The sequence below is a fragment of the Ornithorhynchus anatinus genome, chromosome 1, assembly GCF_004115215.2.
Source record: "Ornithorhynchus anatinus isolate Pmale09 chromosome 1, mOrnAna1.pri.v4, whole genome shotgun sequence".
NCBI classification, from domain to species: domain Eukaryota; kingdom Metazoa; phylum Chordata; class Mammalia; order Monotremata; family Ornithorhynchidae; genus Ornithorhynchus; species Ornithorhynchus anatinus.
Window position 1 is genome coordinate 114948106 of NC_041728.1, and position 21450 is coordinate 114969555.

The following is a 21450-nucleotide window of genomic DNA, read 5'->3' on the forward strand; positions in this document are numbered from 1 at the left end:
CTCTATATTGAGAGAGATATAAATATATCTCTATATCTACATATATAGCGATCTCTATATCTACATATATATCTCTCTCTCTATTTTATAATTTTATAAAATTATATTTTTAATTTTATATATTTAACAATCTTTTATATATATTTTATAATACAGATACATCTCTGTATAGATATGAATATATGTCCACTATGAATATAATAATACACATAGGGGAAGAGTACCACATCTTTTCCATAAACCTCATATAGATGAGGTTTTATGAGGCTTACGTGAAAAATGTGGTAATCTTCCCATTATTCTCAGCGTGTATTAAATTGTCAGTAGAGTATTATGTCCAATTCTGGAAACCAGACGGAGGGGATGTAAAAAATCCAAAGAGCAAGAAGAAGTCTCACAGTTGATTAAATAGGGCTTATGAAGAAAGGTCAGAGAAACTGGGTCATTTAGTCCAGTGAAGAGAAGGTGGTGGAGCGACTTACTAAGATCCTTGTACGAAAGTAAACGAAAGGTTGTATTCAGTGTACGGGACCGGTTGTCCCTAAATCCATTTCCTCTGTTCTATCCCCGGTGGAGTTAAAGCTGTAGAAAGAGGCTTTAGAATATAGGGCACGCAGAAAGCCGTCCCTTTTCCTCGCCAACGTTTCTGAATCACTCAGACGCCAATATTTATTTTGTCAGACAGCCCCCCTCATTGCTCAAAGCACAGCCATTGTCTAATCTTAGCTATTTGAGGAGGAAGAACACATTTTGGGGGTTTGGTTTCTAATCTCCACGAAGGACATGTGGCGGCGGATAAGAGAAAAATGGGTTGCAGACTGTTCCTGACTTAAATGAACTCCCGATCCTATTTCTGTAATAATGAGGAATCAACATCGTAGATTCTCATGTGACCGTTTAAGAACCCTTCCCATCGCCAGGCTCCAGTGATCGGTAACTTCGTTCCAGGGTTCTAAAGTCTAGGAAGGACCACTCCTCCAGCCACCGCTCCTGGCATGGTTGCCAACTCCTGGCAATTATTTTTACAAACAGTGTGAATGAAAACAATTATGATTCTTATTAAGTGTTTACTATGTGCCAAACCCGTTCTAAAAGCTGGGGCAGATACAAGCTAATCAGGGCGGACACAGTCCCGGTCCCACGAGGGGCCTATCGTTCAAGTAGATCTTGAACCAGTTTTACAGATGCGGTAACTGAGGCACAGTTGAAATTGTGACTTGTCCAAGGTCACACGGTGACACGTGGCAGAGCCGGAATTAGAACACGGGTCCTCTGACTCGCACGCCCAGGTTCTCTCCACTAATAATAATAATAATGATGGTATTTGTTAAGCACTTACTATGTGCCATTTGTGTTCTAGATGCTGGGGTAGATACAAGGATGTCCCACACAGGGTTTACAGTCTTAATCTGAGAAACAGCGTGGGTCAATGGAAAGATCCCGGGCTTGAGAGTCAGAGGCTCCGCCACTTGTCAGCTGTGTGACTATGGGTAAGAAACTTCACTTCTCTGTGCCTCAGTTCCCTCAGCTGTAAAATCCAGATTAAGACTGCAGATTTCTATTAATATCTGCCTTCTCCCCTACACTTTGTAGGCTGGGAATGTGTCTACCCACTCTGTTGCGTCGTGATCTCCCAAGCGCTTAGTACGGAGAAGCTTAGAGACGCAGCACGGCTTAATGGAAAGAGCACGGGCTTGGGAGTCGGAGGACGTGGGTTCCAACCTGATTCCCCTGTATCTCCCCCAGCGCTCAGAACAGTGCTCTGCACATAGTAAGCACTTAACAAATACCAACATTATTATTTTTATTAATCCCCATTTTACAAATGAGGGAACTGAGCCACAGAGAAGTTAAGTGACTTGCCCAAGGTCACCCAGCAGACAAACGTCTCTACCGGCAGCCGTTCACACGGAGACGGTCAGCTGGCCTCAAGAGAGACTCTCCGTAAAACAAATTTACCCCAGTTAGCCCCGACCCCATCCCATCCACCCCGTCCCGTGCCACCTGAGCCCTCTCACCCTTCTCTCCGTGGGCTTGGGGGTCCCCTCTTTTGGCTACTGCCCCAGGACATGCAGGCAACAGCTGATGAAGCCTCGGGGGGGTCCGGGGGTTGGATGGGCTCGGGGAGGAGGAGGGAAAGGCCGTGTCGGTAGAGTGTGTGGTCTTCCCCTGTGGGAGATTTGGGTAGTCGTGATTGACAGGTTGACAGGTGGCTTAATTAGGGGAAGGGGAAAGGTCCAGTTTGGAAGACCAGGGAGCCAGGAACCGGGCGTGGGATGGATTTCTCTGGGCTCCCCACCCCAGAGAACTCCTCAGGAGTCCTCAGCTGTTGAGTAGGCCCAGCACCTCCTCGGCAAATGGGCATCCTCTCTCCTTAGGGCAAACTGAGGTCCAGAAAGGGGCAAGAACCAACCCAGGGGTACCTACTGGATACCACATGTCCCCGACTCCCTCATCCCACTCCCTTGTGAGCCGCCCTCACACTCAGATTTGCACCCTTCCTCCATTCCTCCCTCAGCCCCACAGCACTTACGAACATGTACGTATCTGTAATTTATTTCTATTAATATCTGCCTTCTCCCCTACACTCTGTAGGCTGGGAATGTGTCTACCCACTCTGTTACGTCGTGATCTCCCAAGCGCTTAGTACGGAGAAGCTTAGAGACGCAGCACGGCTTAAAGGAAAGAGCACGGGCTTGGGAGTCGGAGGACGTGGGTTCCAATCCCGGCTCCTTCACTTGTCGGCTGCGTGACTCCGGGCAAGCCTCTCAACTTCTCTGTGCCTCAGTTACCTCCTCTGTAAAGTGGGGATTAAAACCGTGAGCCCCACGTGGGACACCCCCGATAACCTCGTATCTACCCCAGTGCTTAGAACCGTGCTTGGCGCATAGTGAGTGCTTAACGGATATCATCGTTATTAGCATTATTATGATCATTACGGTGCTCTGTACGTAGTAAGCTCTCAATAAGCACGATCGATCGATCGACTGATCGATTACTCCGCGGGCTGGGGCAGCAGAACTGAACGGTCGGCCGAGAGAGCTGGCTTCTAAGCCCGCCGCTTTGAATGAGGAGGCGGCGGCCGTGGGGCCCCTGGGGTCGACTGACTGACCGGACCCCCTGCGATTCTTCCAGCTGCTTCGTTGGTGTGTGGCGACGACCACCCGTAGATTCCCGAATCTCGACGAAGACTTTACGGTCCCTCGGAAACCATGCCACTTCTTCTTGAACGCTCTCCTCCGTCACTTGGAGGAGCGTGGGGGCGGCTGCAGTGGGATTGGCCAGCTCCTGGAGACCTCGGGGGGCTCGGGCCCCTCTCCCCTTCCAGAATGGATCCAGGAGAGACCCTCCAGGGAACCGGTATCAGAGAGAGACAGATGGATGCCGTCCATCAGGCTCTGAGAAGCAGCCTGGCTCAGTGGAAAGAGCCCGGGCTTGGGAGTCAGAGGTCATGGGTTCGAACCCCGGCTCTGCCACTCGGCAGCTGGGTGCCTGTGGGCGAGTCACTTCACTTCTCTGGGCCTCAGTGACCTCATCTGGAAAATGGGGATTAAGACTGGGAGCCTCCCGTGGGCCAACCTGATGGCCCTGTATCTCCCCCAGCGCTTAGAACGGTGCTCCGCACATAGTAAGCGCTTAACAAATACCAACATTATTATTATTATTATTATTAGAGAGGGTTCCACTGCAAGACAGACACGCTGCTCGGTTCCACGGCTGCTCAGGTCTCCCGTGTAGAGCGTAAACCCCCCGTAGGCAGGGAAGGTGTACTTCCCGAGTGGTTAGTACAGTCGCGCCCTACCAAGTGGGCGCCCGATGACTGCCGTTACGACAGCTGCTACTCGTCCTCAGGAGTCCGCCCCAACCACGCCGGAGTCAGCTTGCACAGAGAACTAGAGTACTGGTTCTGGATCCGAGCTGGGTGACCTTGGGCAAGTCACTTCACTTCTCGGTGCCTCAGTGACCTCATCTGTAAAATGGGGATTAAGACTGTGAGCCCCACGTGGGACAACCTGATTCCCCTGTGTCTCCCCCAGCGCTTAGAACAGTGCTCGGCACATAGTAAGCGCTTAACAGATACCAACGTGATTATTATTATTCCCCCTCCAGACTGCAAGCTCGTCGTGGGCAGGGGATGAGTCCGTTTGTTGTTACATCGTACTCTCCCAAGCGCTCAGTAGGGTGCTTGGCACCCAGTAAGCGCTCAGTAAATACGATTGGATGACTGAATGTATTCTTAGCTAGCACTGTATCACTTGGGACGAGCCTGAGGAGGAATAGTTTCCAAGTATCTGTCAGACGTGTTCATTTAGTCTTTCACTCATTCGTATCTACTGAGCACTTGCTTTGTGCAACGCACTGTATTAAGCGCTTGGGAGAGTACAGTTTAACCACGGACACATTCCTGCCCACAGTGAGCTTACAGTCTAGCAGATCCATTGTGGAAAGAGGATACATTCTGCTTGAATTTAGTTCCCAGAATGTCATGGACCCGTCTAGACAAAACTCAGTTACTGCCCATCCTAAACCTCGGGATTCGGTTGGAAATGCTTAATCATTTTGACAGTAAATTCTTCTCGTTACCCCACTTCTTAGGTTGAACCCAGATTCGGAGATAGTTTAAGCTCACGGTGCTACAAAGATCTGTTGGAGTATTCGCCGCTAAATAAACACATTAAGTGAAGTCTACTTTTATAGCTACGGTACTAACCGCAGTTGATCTCAACTTAAACCTTGTTATTCCAAAAGACCTTTTTTTTATCTGGGACCAGAAGTGCAGTTATAAATGTATTACACAGCCTTGCACCGTATGTTACGATTTAACTCTGAGAGAACTAAACGGGAGGTCTCCACCTTTTATTTACGTTCCGCCGCGTAGGCCGGCTATTCATTTTATTGTCTTTCCATTTTTTCCCCCGCGCTGGCTAGACCGTGAGCTCGCTGTGGGCAGGGAATGTGTCCGTTTGTTGTCATACTGTACTCTCCCAAGCGCTTAGTACAGTCCGTGGCACACAGTAAGCACTCAGTAAATACGGTTAAATGAATGAATGGATGAACAGTAATGCTTCAGACCAAAGTCCTAAGCAAACCCTCAGTTAGACTTTGCTCTTCTCTTTTCCGCCGTCCGTGCAGACAGTAAATACAGATGACAGGTGTTTTTGCTATCGGTATAAACAGTATTTGCTAGACGTGAATTTCCCCGTTAACGTGGTCCGGCAGGGTTGTAGAGGTTTTTTTTTGTTTTTTTTTCCTTTCGGCTCACTGTGCAAATATGGTGTTTTCTGTGAGGCTGTTCAAGTGAGGTGCTGACCGAAACAAGGGAGTTTTCATTCATTCAGTCATACCTGTTGAGCTCCTACTGTGTGCAGAGCACTGTACTAAGCGCTTGGAAAGAAGCAGCGTGGCCTAGTGGGAAGAGCAGGAGCCTGGGAGTCAGAGGACCTGGGTTCTAATCCCGACTCCTCCACGGAACTGCTGTGTGACCTCGGCCGAGTCACTTAACTTGGCTGTGCCTCAGCTTCTTCATCTGCAAAATTCGATACCCGCTCTCCCTCCTGTCGAGACTGTGAGCCCCATGTGTGACCTGGTTATGTTGTAGCTACGCAGTGCTTAGTGCAGTGCCTGGAACATAATAAGCACTTAACAAATACCGCTATTACTGTTATCTGTACCCTGCCTTCTGAAGAAGTCCTTTATCGCTTTCCCTGTAATGGGTTAAGGGTTTCAGAGGCGGAGTCCTTATCTTCTTCTCTCTCCAACCAAATGTTTCTGAACCACGCATCAAATAATGTACCTCATCTGTAGAATGGGAATTAAGACAGTGAGCCCACGTGAAACATGGGCTGGGTCCAACCAGATTATCATGTATCTACCCCAGCACTTAGTACGGTGCCTGCACATAGTGAGTGCTTAACAAATATCATAAAAAAAATATCGTTGGGCCTGATCTGAGAGGTCAGTCAGTCGACTGGATTAGAGAAGCAGCGTGGCTTAGTGGAAAGAGCACGGAATGTGTCTGTTTTTTGTTATATTGTACTCTCCCAAGTGCTTAGTAATAATAAGGAGTCACAGGACACGTGTTCTGATCCCAGGTCCGCCGCTTGTCAGCTGTGTGACTTTGGGCAAGTCACTTAACTTCTCCGTGCCTCAGTGACCTGATCTGTAAAATGGCGATTGAGACCGTGAGCCCAATGTGGGGCAACCCCTTGTATCCCTCCCAGCGCTTTGAACAATGCTTGGCCCGTAGTAAGCGCTTAACAAATGCCATTATTATTATTATTTATTGAGCGCTTACTGTGGGTAGAACACTGTACTAAGTGCTTGGGGGAGTTCAGAATAACAATATAGCAGACACATTCCCTGCCCTCAGTGAGTTTACAGTTTAGAGGGGAAGACAGACATTAATATAAATAAATATGACTACGTAAGTGCTGTGAGGCTGGGAGAGGGGAGGAATAAAGAGAGCGAGTCAGGGCCATAGGCGGGAGTGGGAGAAGAGGAAAGGAGGAGTTTGTCAGGGGAGGCCTCTTGGACAAGAGCCTTCAATTAGGCTCTGAAGGTGGGGAGAGTAAATGTCTGTCAGATATGAAGAGGGAGGGTGTTCCAGGCCAGAGGCAGGACCTGGGTGAGAGGTGGGAGGTAAGATAGATGAGGCAGAGGTACAGTGAGTGGATTGGCATCAGAGGAGTGAAGCGTGTGGGGCTGGGTTGTAGTAGGAGAGCAGCGAGGTGAGGTAGGAGGGGGCAAGGTGCTTTAAAGCTGATTTTAAGGAGTTTACGCTTGATGCGGAGGTGGATGAACAACCACTGGAGTTTCTTGAGGAGTGGGGAAACGTGGCCCGGAAGCTTTTGGAGAAAAACGATCCGGGCAGCAGAAAAAAGTATGAACTGGGGTGGGGAGAGAGAAGGAAATTCCTCCAGGCTTTAGAAGTGTTAACATTGTTCCAAGCCACTGGCAGATCATATTGTGCCCTCCGGGAGATGACAGCTAACGATATTACACCCATGAGGGGGCCAACGAGTTTCACAATGAAGCATGGGGCGACCTTTGGGGCTAGGGGAAGTCAACCTGACCCTGTGGGTGCTTATCCCAGTCAGAATGGGGCTTCAGGTCAGACCAACCTCGCCTCGTCCAGTCCACCGCCGGGGGTTGCCATCCCTCCAGGACCCAGCAGGAGTAGGAGGAGAGGGACCCGAAGGTGCTCTGAGCGGCCCTGCCACCATGACCCGCTCCCCGGTTTTAAGGCAGGAGGGTTGGGTCGGGAGTTCTTAACTTGCAAAGCTAATTTAGTGCCCCGAGAGAGAGCAACAAACGGAAGCGGTGAAGCACAAACTGACAGACCCTGCCATATTCCTGGATTCAGTTGCCAGGGTTTTGCTCGAGAAGAACTTATTGAATAACATCAACGGTGTTTGTCCAGCACTTACTACGTGCCAAGCACTGTACTAAGCGCTGGGGTGGATACGGGCAGATCGGGTCGGACACGGTCCCCGTCCCACGTAGGGTTCACGGTCTCCATCCCCATTTTACAGTTGAGGCGACTGAGGTACAGAGGAGTGAAGTGGCCTGTCCAAGGTCACGCAGCAGACATGTGGCGGAGCCAGGATTAGAACCCACGACCCTCTGACTCCCAGGCCTGTGCTCTATGCACTATTCCATCTACTGCTCACTGAATTGGCCAATGGGGCGGACTCACAAGTCCAGGCCCCTGGGGTTAAGGGGAACCTAGCCCCGAGTGAGCTTTGGAATATCCCAGCACTGTCCCAGCCTGGAGAGAACCCCCCTCCCCCCCCCCCCAGTCCCCAGATCACCTGGACAATCTCTGTTGGGGGCTGAGATGGCTCCCAGCTTGAAGCCACCGCCTTCCCCCACCACCCTTGGGCATTTCTGAGGCAGAATCCCAGGGAAGAAGGGAGGGAGAGTTAAAACTGGAGAGCTCCCGAACTCACTGTAGACCCCGATGGAGTTCTGGATCATCCTGGAGTTTGGCCTCTAATTTGTAAGGATCATCGGAGCCAATTTTCCCCCTGTGTGACTTTCTGGAAAATGGTTCATTTGCCAATGTAACTCTCACTTATGAAAAGGATTCCCGAGATGATCCCGGGTAGGCGAGCCTCTTTTCTATTCCTGGAGAATAAGTGGAATTGATAATCAAGTTTAGGAGCAGTGAGCACTTAGTGAATCACAGCCCACTGGGGAAAGACCCACTGAAACCTCAGAGTGGTAAGTTCGAAGCAAACGAAAGGAAACACTTCTTCACACAGTGGGTGGTGAGCAGATGGACTTCATTACTACAGGAAGCGGCGCAGGCAGGGAATAGCAATAGGTTCAAGAGGGATTTCCATTAAATCTCAGATAGGTGGTCCATTATGGCCGTATGGGCTACTAAAGGCAAAGTTAGGGATGTGTAGAGAAAGCTTCAGGGTGCCGGTTGGACCGTCCCTAAACATTAGGACGGATGTCAGGGAGGGCAGCGTCGCGAGCGTTCTGTTGCCGCCGTCGGAAGGGCGGATGGTGAACTGCGGGGACCATCTGTCTGGCCCAGTGATGGCTTCGCTGCTGGATTTATGATCTCATCTAGTCTTGATGTAGAAATGATGAGCTCAAAGTGGCATATTGATATATTGCTGACTGAAAGTACTCTGGTGGTCTGCTAAGGTTGTCTCGGGAATGCTGCTCTAAAGTACCTGCCGCTCTGGAGCTAGAGTTACCAGGGAGTGGATTCTTTTCCTTCCTTTCTCCCCCACCAGACTGTAATGATAATAGCGATGGTATTTGTTAAGCGCTAGCTGTGTGCCAAGCACTTTTCTAAACACCGGATGCTCCCTGTGAGCAGAGATCACGTCTACTGATTCCACTGACCCGAACTCTCCGAAGTGCTCAGTACGGTGCTCTGCACAGTGAGCACCCGACAGATACCATCGATGGATCGGTTGATTGGTTACTGTTATAACCTTGCAAGGAAAACCAGAGCTGAGGCAAGGCAGTTCTACTCCCAGGGCCAACCGTATTGCTCCCGACTTCAACCGAGAAGTCTGAGGCATCGATGCTTTCCCCCGGGGTCAGTGACTCCTCTCCCAGCTTTTAATAAAATGCGAGAGATCAGTACATCATATGGCACCCACCAGGTGCTCAATAATCTCATCACTCATTAAATACGATGCGATACGATAAATGAGTCCGTGTGAGCCTAGCATTCGCGCACTGCAGGCACTTACTAAACGCAAATGTTGATGATTGATTATTGATTGATTCATGCACCTCAGGAATAGTGAATTCTATAGAACCTACCTCAGGTAACGAATAAGCTCTTCCTCAGTGGGAGCATTTTATAAATCAGAAGAAATATGAGTAAGCTTCATGGTTTCCAAGAAGGTATTTAATGTAACTATTATTACACTCATTTTTCATGGTTAAACAAAAAGAGATTAACTGGTCTCACAGCAAGATAATCTCTTTCTTCTCTTTTCCATTCTGTCACTATTTCTCCCGATTTCCATTATTATTCTTCCTGTGAAATATGCAAATTAATTCTCCTTAAAAAAATATTAAACTCCAAATAGCTAACTCTGTAGTCAAAGTAAAATGGAGGTTTCTGGCCAATAAATGCTTTTAGCTTGCTAAAGACAAAGCCTGTAAACGTTATTAAGTATTGTTAATATTTATTTTGGCTTAGTAGAAAAGACCTGCGTATTGTAGTTTAGCTGCCAATGACAGCATGTTCTTCACACCTGGAAATCATTTTGCAAAAGGGATATATTCCTTGTTTCATAGGTAAAGATTGTAAATTTGGGGGGAATTGTCTCCTGTTCCTCTTTTCATTAGGTAAAGATTGTAAACTTCTGGGAAATTGTATCCTTGTAAATTCTGACCTGATGTTGTGTCCTGATCTTATGTAGGTTTTCCAGGTATTAATTAATGTAGTACCAGGATGTATCATTTTTCCATCTTGCCGTTGAACTATGGCTCTTTCAGGCATCGCATATTCTTTCCTTGTAACTTGATAAGGTTGACATCATCAGATACTTATCTATTTTAGATTATCATATAGAAAACTCTAACATCTTCAGAAAATTTGGGTAAAACATGACCCTTTCTGGGATGAATCCTGATTTTTAATCCCCTCTTTAAGAAAGTAAGTTTCTCTTATTGGAGCAGTGCCTTCTAGAGTGGTCTCGGTAGTGTCCAAGGAGGCAGCTGAACATTACTGTCCTCTCTGCCTACCGTTTCTTTCCTCCCTTCTTTACCTAGGCTAGGAAACAATAGTTCTTTCAGGGCACCTGAGGGTGAGAAGCCAAGCTATTGTGTGACATGCCAGGCCCTGGACCTGAGGATGCTGAGGCCTGGGTCGGGGACTGGCATTGCAACCCCTGACGGGTTTGGGTAATCATTGGGATCCCGCACATAATTGAGGAGACCGACACGGTAGCACTGGATCTTCTGTAAGCGCCCCCATCTCACTGAAGAAGATACCCAAGTGAGACAACGGTAACCTTCCAGTGACCCACTCCCATTATGCGTCTTTGACCTCCTTGAGCCTCAGTGTGGACGTGAGGTGTAACGATCCTCGTGAAACTAAAGACTAAAACATTGATGTTCAAACTGATCAGTTAGGAATTTCCAGGGTGACAAATTCCTGGCTTTATTTTGGAGCATCCAGGATGCAAAAATATATGGGTTTTTTTGTATTTTTTCAAGAAAATTGGGACAGAAACATCCCTGCCCCGCGAGCAGTATAAGAGGCCCATCCGTTCCGGACTTCCTCTGCCTCAGTGTCGATCCAGCCACTCTGCCCTCTGCCAGAACAACGTGGGGTGGAAACCTTCAGAACTGCTCAAATGTCGGGGAAGTCGCCCGGGTTTGTAATCAAAGACTATGCTTGAAGTCTAGGGGTGTGAGGCTCCTTCCTCCATCCATCGATCGATTGCCGGAACTAAACTGAACACCTATTGAGTGTGAAGCTCTGTGGTAAACGTAAGAGAGGAAGCAGACACGCATTCCCTGCTTCCAATCTAATGGGAGTCGACAGACCAACTTTATCTATGAACAGTGGGAGCGGGAGGAAAAACAAGGATGTATAAAAGGTAGCCATACAGATGAATAAGGATGAAATAGCCGAATGACTGAATATGAATAATACGCATATACGTAGAAGGGTTGAGGATAGGAATATCGTACATAATTGCTGAGAGTGGCTGTTGGGATTATATGTTTGAAGTGTTGGGAAGTAATCGGCAAAGTCTTCCTGTGGGAAGTGGGATTTTAGGAAGGCTGGAAACAGGAGAGGGAGCGAAGGGCTGGAAGAGAGAGTCAGGGAATCAGTAGCTGTGTTTAGTTTGTTTTTCACTGTTATGATGAACTATCCAGTTTGAAACTGTTGTGGACATCCCACTAGAGTCAGTTAGGGACCGGGAGCTCGTGACTCAGCTTTAGCGACGGAATAAACCGCGACATTCAGTATTACAGTAAGAAAGCAATTATCAGCACTCAACCTTAGCCCTTCTAAACTGTGAGCCCTTGGTGGATGGGGATTGTCTCCATTTGTTGCTGAATTGTACTTTCCAAGCGCTTAGTACAGTGTTCTGCCAACAGCAAGCGCTCAATAAATATGAGTGAATGAATGAATGAAGACATTTCGCCCGGAACTCCTTCCGGCGTGTCAATATTCGGGTCTTCGCTCGGAGAGAATGGGTCTGGCTCATCTGCCATCACAGGAAGCGGTTTGCCAAAGGGCGTTAAATTTAACAAGGTGTTTACGTGAGTTGCAAACTGCACATTTCACCTCCCAAGCACTTAGTTCAGTGCTCTGCACACAGTTAGAGCTCAACAAAAGCAACTGACGGACTGAAACCTATTGCCGCTTTGTTTTCTGTGGTTTGAGTTCATCGTGTCTCTGCACCCCCCTCTAGACCGTGAGTTCCTTGTGGAGCAAGGACTGGATTTAATCTGTGTAGTTCATAATTACCCCAGAGTTTAGCTTGGGGCTTCATCCTTACTAAGGGCTTCAAAAGCACCATCAATCCTACAAACACCTCCTTCTTTGAGCTGTTCCACACAATTCAAACTGGTATCTTGAAAGCCGTTTCTTAGAGGACCGTTGTTTAGTGCATCAACAACACTACGAGATTTCACTGATTGTAGCCTAATAAAGGGTCGTGGTGCCTATTAACACGTGGGGCTGGTTTCTGTTTGATCGTACCTCCCAATATCGGTGCTTGGATTAATGGAACTAACCAGAACAAATATTGCCAGCTGTGACAGGGTTAGTCAGTCGGTCAGTCAATAGTATTCACTGAGAATCCCACTGCGATCACAGTACCAAGCGAACATCCAGCCCTTTTAAAGATCGGGCCGGGCTTTCAAGAGCCCGGGCTGGTTAAACCCCCAGCTGGGCCTCATCAGGGTGCGGCCCAAACATAAAAGGGGCCAGCTGGAGGCAGGAAAGGGGAGTGTGGGATTGGGTGTGCTTTCTGCTTTTCCGGCCCTGGAAACGCCGTGAGGTATTCGAGGGCTATTTCTCGCCGACCTTGTTGTTTGGGGAGTCCCTGAACCTTGCCGTGGGGAGGGTGTCCTGATGGCCGATCGTTTCAGAGTCACCCTGCTGTGAAGCAGCGGGTAGAAGAGGACATCTTATATGGAGGGGATGCGTTTGCTCTGGACTTTCGGAAAACTCCTCTGGAGACTGGAATCTACCATACGCATATGGACCTCCCAGTCTGAAAAGCTCCCAAACTTACAGAGGTCTTGGGTCTGAGGAGTCTTCTCGTACATCTGGTCTTCTTTCATTTCTTAACGAGCAGCCTGCCTGGTGTATAAAACACTTCTCAGCCCGAGTGACAGTGAGTTGTCCTTTGAAGAAAGTCTTGCATGTCAAAATAATGATTTTTCTTTTACCAAAATAGCCCACTGTCATAGTGATATTAATTAAGCACTTACTTTGGGCTAAGTTCTGAGGTAGGTATAAAATAAGATGGGAGCCAGCCTCTGTCTCACTGAAACTCTCTATTGAGTTAAAGTCTCGTATGTCAAGGGTATAATAATAATGATATTTGTTAAGCACTTACCACGTGCCAAGCGTTGTTCTGAGCCCTGGGGTAGATACAAGGTTATCAGGTTGTCCCACTTGGGGATCAGTCTTAATCCCTATTTTACAGATGAGGTAACTGAGGCACGGAGAAGTTAAGCGACTTGCCCAAAGTCACACAGCTGATAAATGGTGGAGTGGGATTAAAACCCGTGACCTCTGACTCCCAAGCCCGTGCTCTGCCCACAAAGTCACGCTGCTTCTCAGCATATAACCGTGATACATGCCTGGGTCAGCCTGAGCATCTGAGGCCCTGAAATGTGCGCAGTGAGTCATAAAAGGAGATTTTTTTAAAAAAAATCTAATTTCCTTCTTAAGTCAGTCAGCTGTATGTAATGCAGGAACATATATACACCTTTTTTTAGAGCTTCCCCTATGTAAAAACTAGCATATGGGGGATTTCAGGAGGTGATGGGAATGGAGAACAACAGGGAACCTTGTATTGCAGCCCCTGTTTCCTATTAGTTGCATATGCTTGGGGACCTGCTGATGTCTTGCTCATGAATTGTGTTTTTGGAGTTGGGTTATTGCATTTAAATGTCTGTTCTCAGCAGGCAGCTTTGCTAGTGTTTCTGCTCCTTGCTACTCCCACCGAGATCAACTCCATGGGAGTTTAACAAAGTATTTCTTTGTTTCCCGGCACATGGTTTCAGATGAATAGAAAGATAAGAATCATGGAAAAACCAAGACTTCAAAATATGTACCGGAGCAGCGTGGCCTAGGGGAAAGAGCACAGGCCTGGGACTCGGAGGACTTGGGTTCTCATCCCGACTCTGCCACTCGGCTGCTGCGAGACTTGCTCTGTGCCTCGGTTTCCTCATCTGTAAAATGGAGATTCAATACTTGTCCTTTCTCCTACTTAGGCTGCATCCAACCCCATTACCTTGTATCTACCTCACTGCTTAGTACGGCTACCTCACCGTTGATTACGGTGTTTAGCACAAAGCACTCAAGTACCACTAACAAAAAAAAAAAAAAGCCATCTTCCTAGGTGCTTAAGTGATAAATACCGTGCTATTTGGTGACCAAATTTAAATGACACTAGTTCATGACCTGTATCTGTTTGGTATATTTGCAAATTCTGATGACACATATCCGTGAGCGCTACTATGAGGTCTGTTGCATCTGCTGATTGTGAGAATACTTCATAAACTTACTTGAGTAAGCAGTACTAGTCATTCCACCCCTTGCTGTAGATCTCTTGGGTTCTCTTATCTGGTTACTGATCTAGTTGTTTGATCTTTGATGCAGTCGAAGGTGCCTGGGCAGTGGGTTTGGGAAGGATCCAGCTCCACTTCTACTTCCCAAATAGACACCGGGAAGGGCAAGACTTCTTTCCTTGCCTCTGCGGTGTAGGCTCTTCTCTGGGTCCAGGAGCTGAGCCTGTCCGTCACCTCCCCATTTGCCATTCCTAAGGCTTCCTGATCCCCAGAGAGTCCCGGTTCTCCAGACGCTTCAGGAGTCCAGGAAGTTCATCAGCAGCTTGGCCAGAAACCGGGAAATGATCCAGCCACATACTTCCTGGAACCATCTAAATAGCTTGTCATGGAGGAAGTGGGGATTTTAGTAGAAAGAGAAAAGAGAGGAGGAGGAAGGACGTTCCATACGGGGAGATTGGCCTATGCAACGCATGAAATTGGAAGAATCATGAGTAAGGAATGTGAAGCTGGCTTCTTTGGTTATTCGGAGGAGTATGACCAGGGTGGAGAGCTCTTTCTGGGCTTTGTTATCGTCTTTCCTGGCACTGACCTCTTGCTCATCCTCTCCTTTGTGCCTGGAATTCCTTCCTCCTTCATATCTGACCGACCACTGTTTCCAAGCCCTTCTGACAACACATTTCCTCCAAGAGGCTTTCCCCAGTTAATTTCCAATTTTTTCCCCTTAATATCCCCCGACTGCCACTTCAGCCTTTCGGCGTTACCTAAACCCTTAATTTCCCCACCCTGGAAGCGCATTTGTTCACGTCTTATTTACTCTATTGCTCCCCTTATCTGAAGCTTATCTGACCATTTCCCTCCTGGGATGGTAAGCTTTTAGATAGAGATTGCATTTTCAAATTATTTTGTGCTTGTCCAAACACTTAAATGCACACAGGCACTTTAAGTGGGTGATCTAGACTGATCTAGCTCCTCTAAACTAAGCCTGTTGTGGGCGGCGAATGTGTCTTCCAACTCTGTACTGTACTCTCCCGAGTGCCTAGTACAGTGCTCTGCCCACAGGAAACGAACACTTCACCATTACCCTTGATTAATCGATCGACTGGGTAGTGGGAAATAGTTGAGCCTGTTTGGAGTCCATAGATAGAAGGTGTGACTTTACGATGAGCAGTACGGAAGATCTGGGGAAAAAGAGTAAGCTAATCCAATTGAATATTTGCTCAAGAGAAGCAATGTGACCTAGTGGAAAGAGCACAGGACTGGGAGTCGCAGGATGAGAGTTGTAATCTCGGGTCTACCGCTGTCCTGCTGTGATCTTGGACTAGTTACTGACCTGCTCTGTGCCTCAGTTTCCTCATCTGTAAAGTGGGGATTGAATACCCGTTCTCCCTCCTACTTAGACTGTGAGTCCCACATGGGATAGAAACTGTCTCGTAGTATAGTGCTTGGCAAGTAGTACTAAAGAGCACTTACGTACATATCTGTAATTGATTTATTTATATCAATGTCAGGCTCCCCCTTTAGACTGTAAGCTCGCTGTGGACGGGGAATGTGTTTTGTTATATTGTATCCTCCTAAGCATTTACCACAGTGCTCTACACACAGTAAGTACTTAAATACGATTGAGTGGACTTAAATATTATTGTTGTTGTTATCGTCATTCAAGAGGATTATTGTTGCTGTGAGCAGATGATCCCAAAAGGGATAGAGACTGAAGAGCGGAAATCTAACGAAGAGACTATTGTAGTCACCCACCCAGAGAAGATAATTAAGGCCTGGATTTGAGCCTTAGCTGTGGAAAGGAAGAGGGGTGAATCCGAAGAAAAGTTGCTAAGTCTTGGTGAGAGGTGGAATGAACAAAAATGAGAGAAGACTCAGATGGCCACAACTCTGGGTCTAGGGAATTGGAGCATAACCCTGTTTGGCACAGTGATGGGAAAGCTGAGGTGCTTTGGGGAAGGAATGAATGTTACATCGAGCCTCTAGTACGCTTGGTTTTTAAGAACTATGGCAAATTTTGATTATACTCCCTGCAGCGGGACTTGGCCTTGTCTTTTGAAAAAGGTGGGAGTGTTTGGGTTGACCACGCAATTCTCGGGGAATTGGACACCCTCCACAGGTACCTCCTGTGAGCTGCATGGCCAGAGGAAGGTGGCGTCAGGGCTTTGGTGTGCTGGCACTCAACTCAGAGGTCCACCGAGAGGGGTGTCATGAGAGCTTGGAGAACCTGGTCATGGGTTCTAATCCCGGCTCTGCCTCTTGGTCCGCTGTGTGACCTTGATCAAGTCACTTCACTTCTCTGTGCTCAGTTCCCTCATCTGTAAACTAGGGATTGAGACTATGAGCCCCATGTGGGACAGGGACTGTGTCCAACCCAATTTGCTTGCGTCCACCCCAGTGTTCAGTACAGTGCCTGACACATAGGTGTTTGACAAATACCACAGTTATTATTATTGACCTGCTCTGTTTCTCCTATTGTCCCAGAAATAGTAGCACTGATGCCTTCCAAAAGTGCTTTTAGTGTACCCTGCAATAGGCAAAAATACAAGTTTTGAGAATCAGATGCACTTCCTGGCCTATAAGGGTCTCACCATCTAAGAATGAATTTGGGGAAGAGATGGTGACATTCAGTAAGGTAGAACAATAAAAGCATAAAGACAAAAAGAACAATAGTGTTCTGTGGCTAGAGAAGCAGAGATCCAGGCTCTGCTCAGCTCAGAGTTCAAAAGTCACGATCCTCAGAACCGCGGTCAGAGAGAGAAGCTATTGTATTGCTGCTTCTCCCTGCCCTGGTGGAGCAGAGTAGGGTTTGATGGGAAGTCCAAGCGGTATGGAGGAAAAGCAGCTTTTTTCCTGCACAGCCGAGGTCAGGCCTGGTAATAATAATGATGATGATGGCATCTGTTAAGAGCAAAGCACTGTTCTAAGCTCGGGGGAGGATACAGGGTGATCAGGTTGTCCCACGTGGGACTCAGTCTTAACGCCCATTTTACAGTTGAGGTAACTGAGACACACAGAAGTGAAGTGACTTGCCCAAAGTCACGCAGCTGACAAGCGGAGGAGCTGGGATTTGAACCCATGACCTCTGACTTCCCAGCCCACGCGCTTTCCACTGAGCCACGCTGCCAGGGAGGTCAGCAGAAGTCTAGAGACATGGCAGCTTCCTTGGCCCCCAGTCCCTCACCGAGCCTTCTGACAGTGCTGCCTCTCCCACCCTCTTTCTCCAGCCGGAAGCCCCGTTGGGATGTAGTGTAAGGTCAGAGTAGCTGCTTGAATAGGGGGAACTGGGCTGGCCCCTGGCTCTGTAGACTATCTGGGGTCCCCCATTGCACCCACCATCAACTTCTCCCAAAAGCGCAGGTGATACTCTCCCCCTGCTTCCTTAACGAAGACACATCCCTTCCGCTCACAAGCCCGCGACCTTGATGTCATCCTTGATTCTGCACTCTCATTCACCCAACACGTCCAATCCGTCACCAAATCCTGCCGGTCTCACCTTCACAACATTGCCAAGGTCTGCCCTTTGCTCTCCATCCACACCGCTAGCACATTAGTGCAATCACTCATCCCGACTGGATTACTGCATCAGCCTCCTTTCTGACCTCCTAACCTCCTGCCTCTGCCCACTTCAGATCATACTTCACTCTGCTGCAGAAATGTTCAGATCACGTCAGCCCCCCTCCTCAGATATCTCTAGTGGTTGCCTATCCACCTCCAAATCATACAAAAACTCCTCACTATTGGATTCAAAGCTGTCCATCACCTTGCCCCTTCTCACCTCACCTCCCTTCTCTCCTCCTACAGCCCAGCCCGTACACTTTGCTCCTCCGCTGCTAACCTCACTGTGACTCGATCTCGCGTGTCTTGCTGCTGTCTCCTGGCCCACGTCCTACCTCTGGCCTGGAATGCCCTCCCTCCTCAAATCCGCCCATCACTCTTCCCCCGCCCTTCAGAGCCCTACTGAAGGCACTCCTCTTCCAAGAAGCCTTCCCAGACTAAACCCCCTTTTTCTCAGCTCCCCCTCCCTTCTGCGTCACGTTGACTCGCTTCCTTTGCTCTTTCCCCTCTCTCCCTGCTCCACAGCACATATGTCTGTATGTACATATCGATAATTATATATATATGCCCGTTTACTTGTTTTGATGCCTATCTCTCTCTCTCCCCCTGCCCCGAACAGACTGTAAGCCCGTTTGGGGCAGGGATTGTCTGTCTCTGTTGCTGAATTGTACTTTCAAAGTGCTTAGTACAGTGCTCTGTGTACAGTAAGCGCTCATTAACTACAATTGAATGGATGAATCTCCTCCAAGAGGCCTTCCCTGACTAAGCCCTCCTTTCCTCTTCTCCCACTCCCTTCTGCATCACCCTGACTTGCTCCCTTCATTCGCTTGCCCCCCGCTCCCAGCCCAACAGCACTTATGGACATGTTTGTCTCCCCTTCTAAACTGTAAGCTTGGCGTGGGCAGGGAATGTCTGTTTGTTGTTGTTGTGATAGGAGAAGCAGCGTGGCTTAGTGGACAGCACAAGCTTGGGAGTCAGAGGTTGTGGGCTCTAATCCCGGCTTTGCCTCTTGTCAACTGTGTGACTTTGGGCAAGTCACTTAACTTCTCTGAGCCTCAGTTACCTCATTTGTAAAAGGGGGATTAAGACTGTAAACCCCTCGTGAGGCAACCTGATTACCTTGACCCCAGCGCTTCGAACAGTGCTTGGCACATAGTAAGCTCAACGATAGCCATCATTATTATTATTACTGTACTTTCCCAAGCGCTTAGGACAGTGCTCCACCCGCAGTAAGACCTCAATAAAATACAACCGACCTGCTAAGGAGGGCTTACATTAGGAAAAGGAGTTGGTGGTGGGCAGGTTGGTTTGCATCAGTTCCTTCTTCCCACGCCCCGGTTAAGGAGGTCTGAGGAAAAATGGGTATCTTGCCTCAGGCATCAAAATCTCTTCGTCTGTCTCTGCTTTGAAGGCAGAAGACAGTTACGAGCACAGAGCAGTGAGAATTCAGGGACGTTTGTATACGTGTAAGCGTTTATCTCGGGGAGACATCTTTTAATGAGTCAGAGTGAAGAGCGTGCAGTGACAGAGAGTATTCTTGGTTTACTTCACAACCGACTAGGTGTCCGCCCCTGACGTCGATAACCAGAGTGGAAGCCAAGATTATCTCTCTAGGACGGTTGCGATCAAACAAGGACTCAGTATGAGATACTAATAATAAGGGGTATTTAAGTACTTACCGTGTGTTAAGCACTGTTCTAAGTGCTGGGGTAGATGCAACTCAGTCTGGCTGGACACAATCCCGGTCTCACCTGGGGTTCACAGTGCAAGCAGGAGGTAGATCGGGTATTGAATCCCATTTTACAGATGAGGAAATTGGGGCACAGGGAAGCAAGTGACTTGCCCAGGGTTACACGACAGGGAAGTGGTGGAACCAACATTAGACCCCCAGGTCCTCTGACTCTGAAACGTGCTCTTTCCACTAGGCTATCGCTGCTAATTCCAAAGTCCAAAGGAAAAAAAACCACTGTCCATATTTGGAGTGCAATATATGTTACTACTACTACTAATAATGTTGGTATTTGTTAAGCGCTTACTATGTGCAGAGCACTGTTCTAAGCGCTGGGATAGATACAGAGTAATCAGGTTGTCCCACGGGAGGCTCACGGTCTTAATCCCCGTTTTACAGATGAGGTAACTGAGGCACAGTCACGCAGCTGACAAGTCACAGAGCCGGGATTCGAACCCATGGCCTCCGACTCCCAAGCCCCGGCTCTTTCCACTGCGCCACACTGCTTCTCTAAGAGGGCAGGGATTCTGTTGATTAACTCTACGGGGCTCCCCAGTGTACTTAATACAATATACACAGTCTGGGAGTCAGAAGGAACTGTGTTCTAATCCTGTCTCTGCCACCTGTCTGCTGTGTGACCTTGGGCAAGTCACTTAGCTTCTCTGTGCCTCGGTTCTCCCCTCTGTAAAATGGGGATTAAGACCGTGAACTCTATGTGGGACAGGGACTGTGTCCAACACTAATATCTCATGTCTACCCCGGTGCTTAGAACGGTGCCTGGAACATAGAAAGCGCTTCAATACGACATATTATTATAGTTGGTTCTCAATAAATAGTATTGATTACTGTAATAGCTAAACCTCAAGACTCCACATGGGAGATCTTATAATGTTCTTTGAGTCCACCTACCTGGTCTGGTTACTAATTGGTACTCATAGAGCTAATGGATGTCTTCAACAATGGTTCATCCATAATTTCTTTTTCTTTTTAATTTGGGAAGGAGAAGCTGGTGTCAGTAATTATGAATTACCGTTTGCTCCATTCCGAGCGGTAGAAATTACTATTTTGGGTTTTAATTCCGTATTACTTCACGCTGTGGTTTGAAATCCCTCCCGATCGCTCCCAAACCTTAAAAAATGTCTCATAGATGTCAGTGTTTAGACACATGTATTTATACGTGGCTTGGTAAATTCTGTAAACCAAGTCCAGATAACACGACCTCTGGGAATCTGGCAGCTCTGTTGTACTAATCTATATATCTACGAAGCTCGCATATAGCAGTGCAGTCCGTGCCTTCCGCAGAGTTTCTTAGCGGTCACACCAGCATCAGTAAGCCATATTTAATGTCAGATGGGAAGGTAGAGGTTATGTAGTAGCTGCACAATAAACTCCTTAAGGGCAGGAACCACATCTACCAATTCTGTTATGTCGTACTCTCCCAGGCGCCTAGTACGGTGCTCTGTAGGTGTTCAGTAAATACCATTGACTGGTCATAGTAAGATCCGGGGACACAGTGAGTTAATCAGCACAAGGCGATTCTCATCTCCATGTAGCTTTGTTGGGGAGTCAAGTGAACAGAACGGGTAAGAGCCGAATGCTCTAGAGTTTGAACTGGTACCTGTGTAAACAGGGAGGACAGGTCCAGCATTTTGAAAAATCTGCTCAAGTAAAGGACCATGTGGCAGAGAGCAATAGGAAACCAGGTTATTAGCATTTAGTAGAGGTTTCAGGTGCGTCGGGAGATGAGCCATGCTCTGAACCTTCAAAATGGGAAATGGATTATTGGTTATAGATGGATAACAGTAATTATGGTATTTGTTCAATGCTTTCTGTGTGTCAAGTGCTGTTCTCAGCACTGGGGTAGATAAAAGGTTAAAAGCTTGGATCCAGTCCCCTGACCCACATGGGGAGAACAGGGATTG

At 47.8% G+C, this 21450-nt stretch overlaps 1 protein-coding gene across 3 annotated transcripts in view; it reads left to right on the top strand.

The window, feature by feature from the left end:
* LEKR1 (leucine, glutamate and lysine rich 1) overlaps positions 1 to 21450 on the top strand; it is a 207905-nt gene that overhangs the window by 35483 nt on the left and 150972 nt on the right. The gene's annotated exons all lie outside the window — the stretch shown is intronic.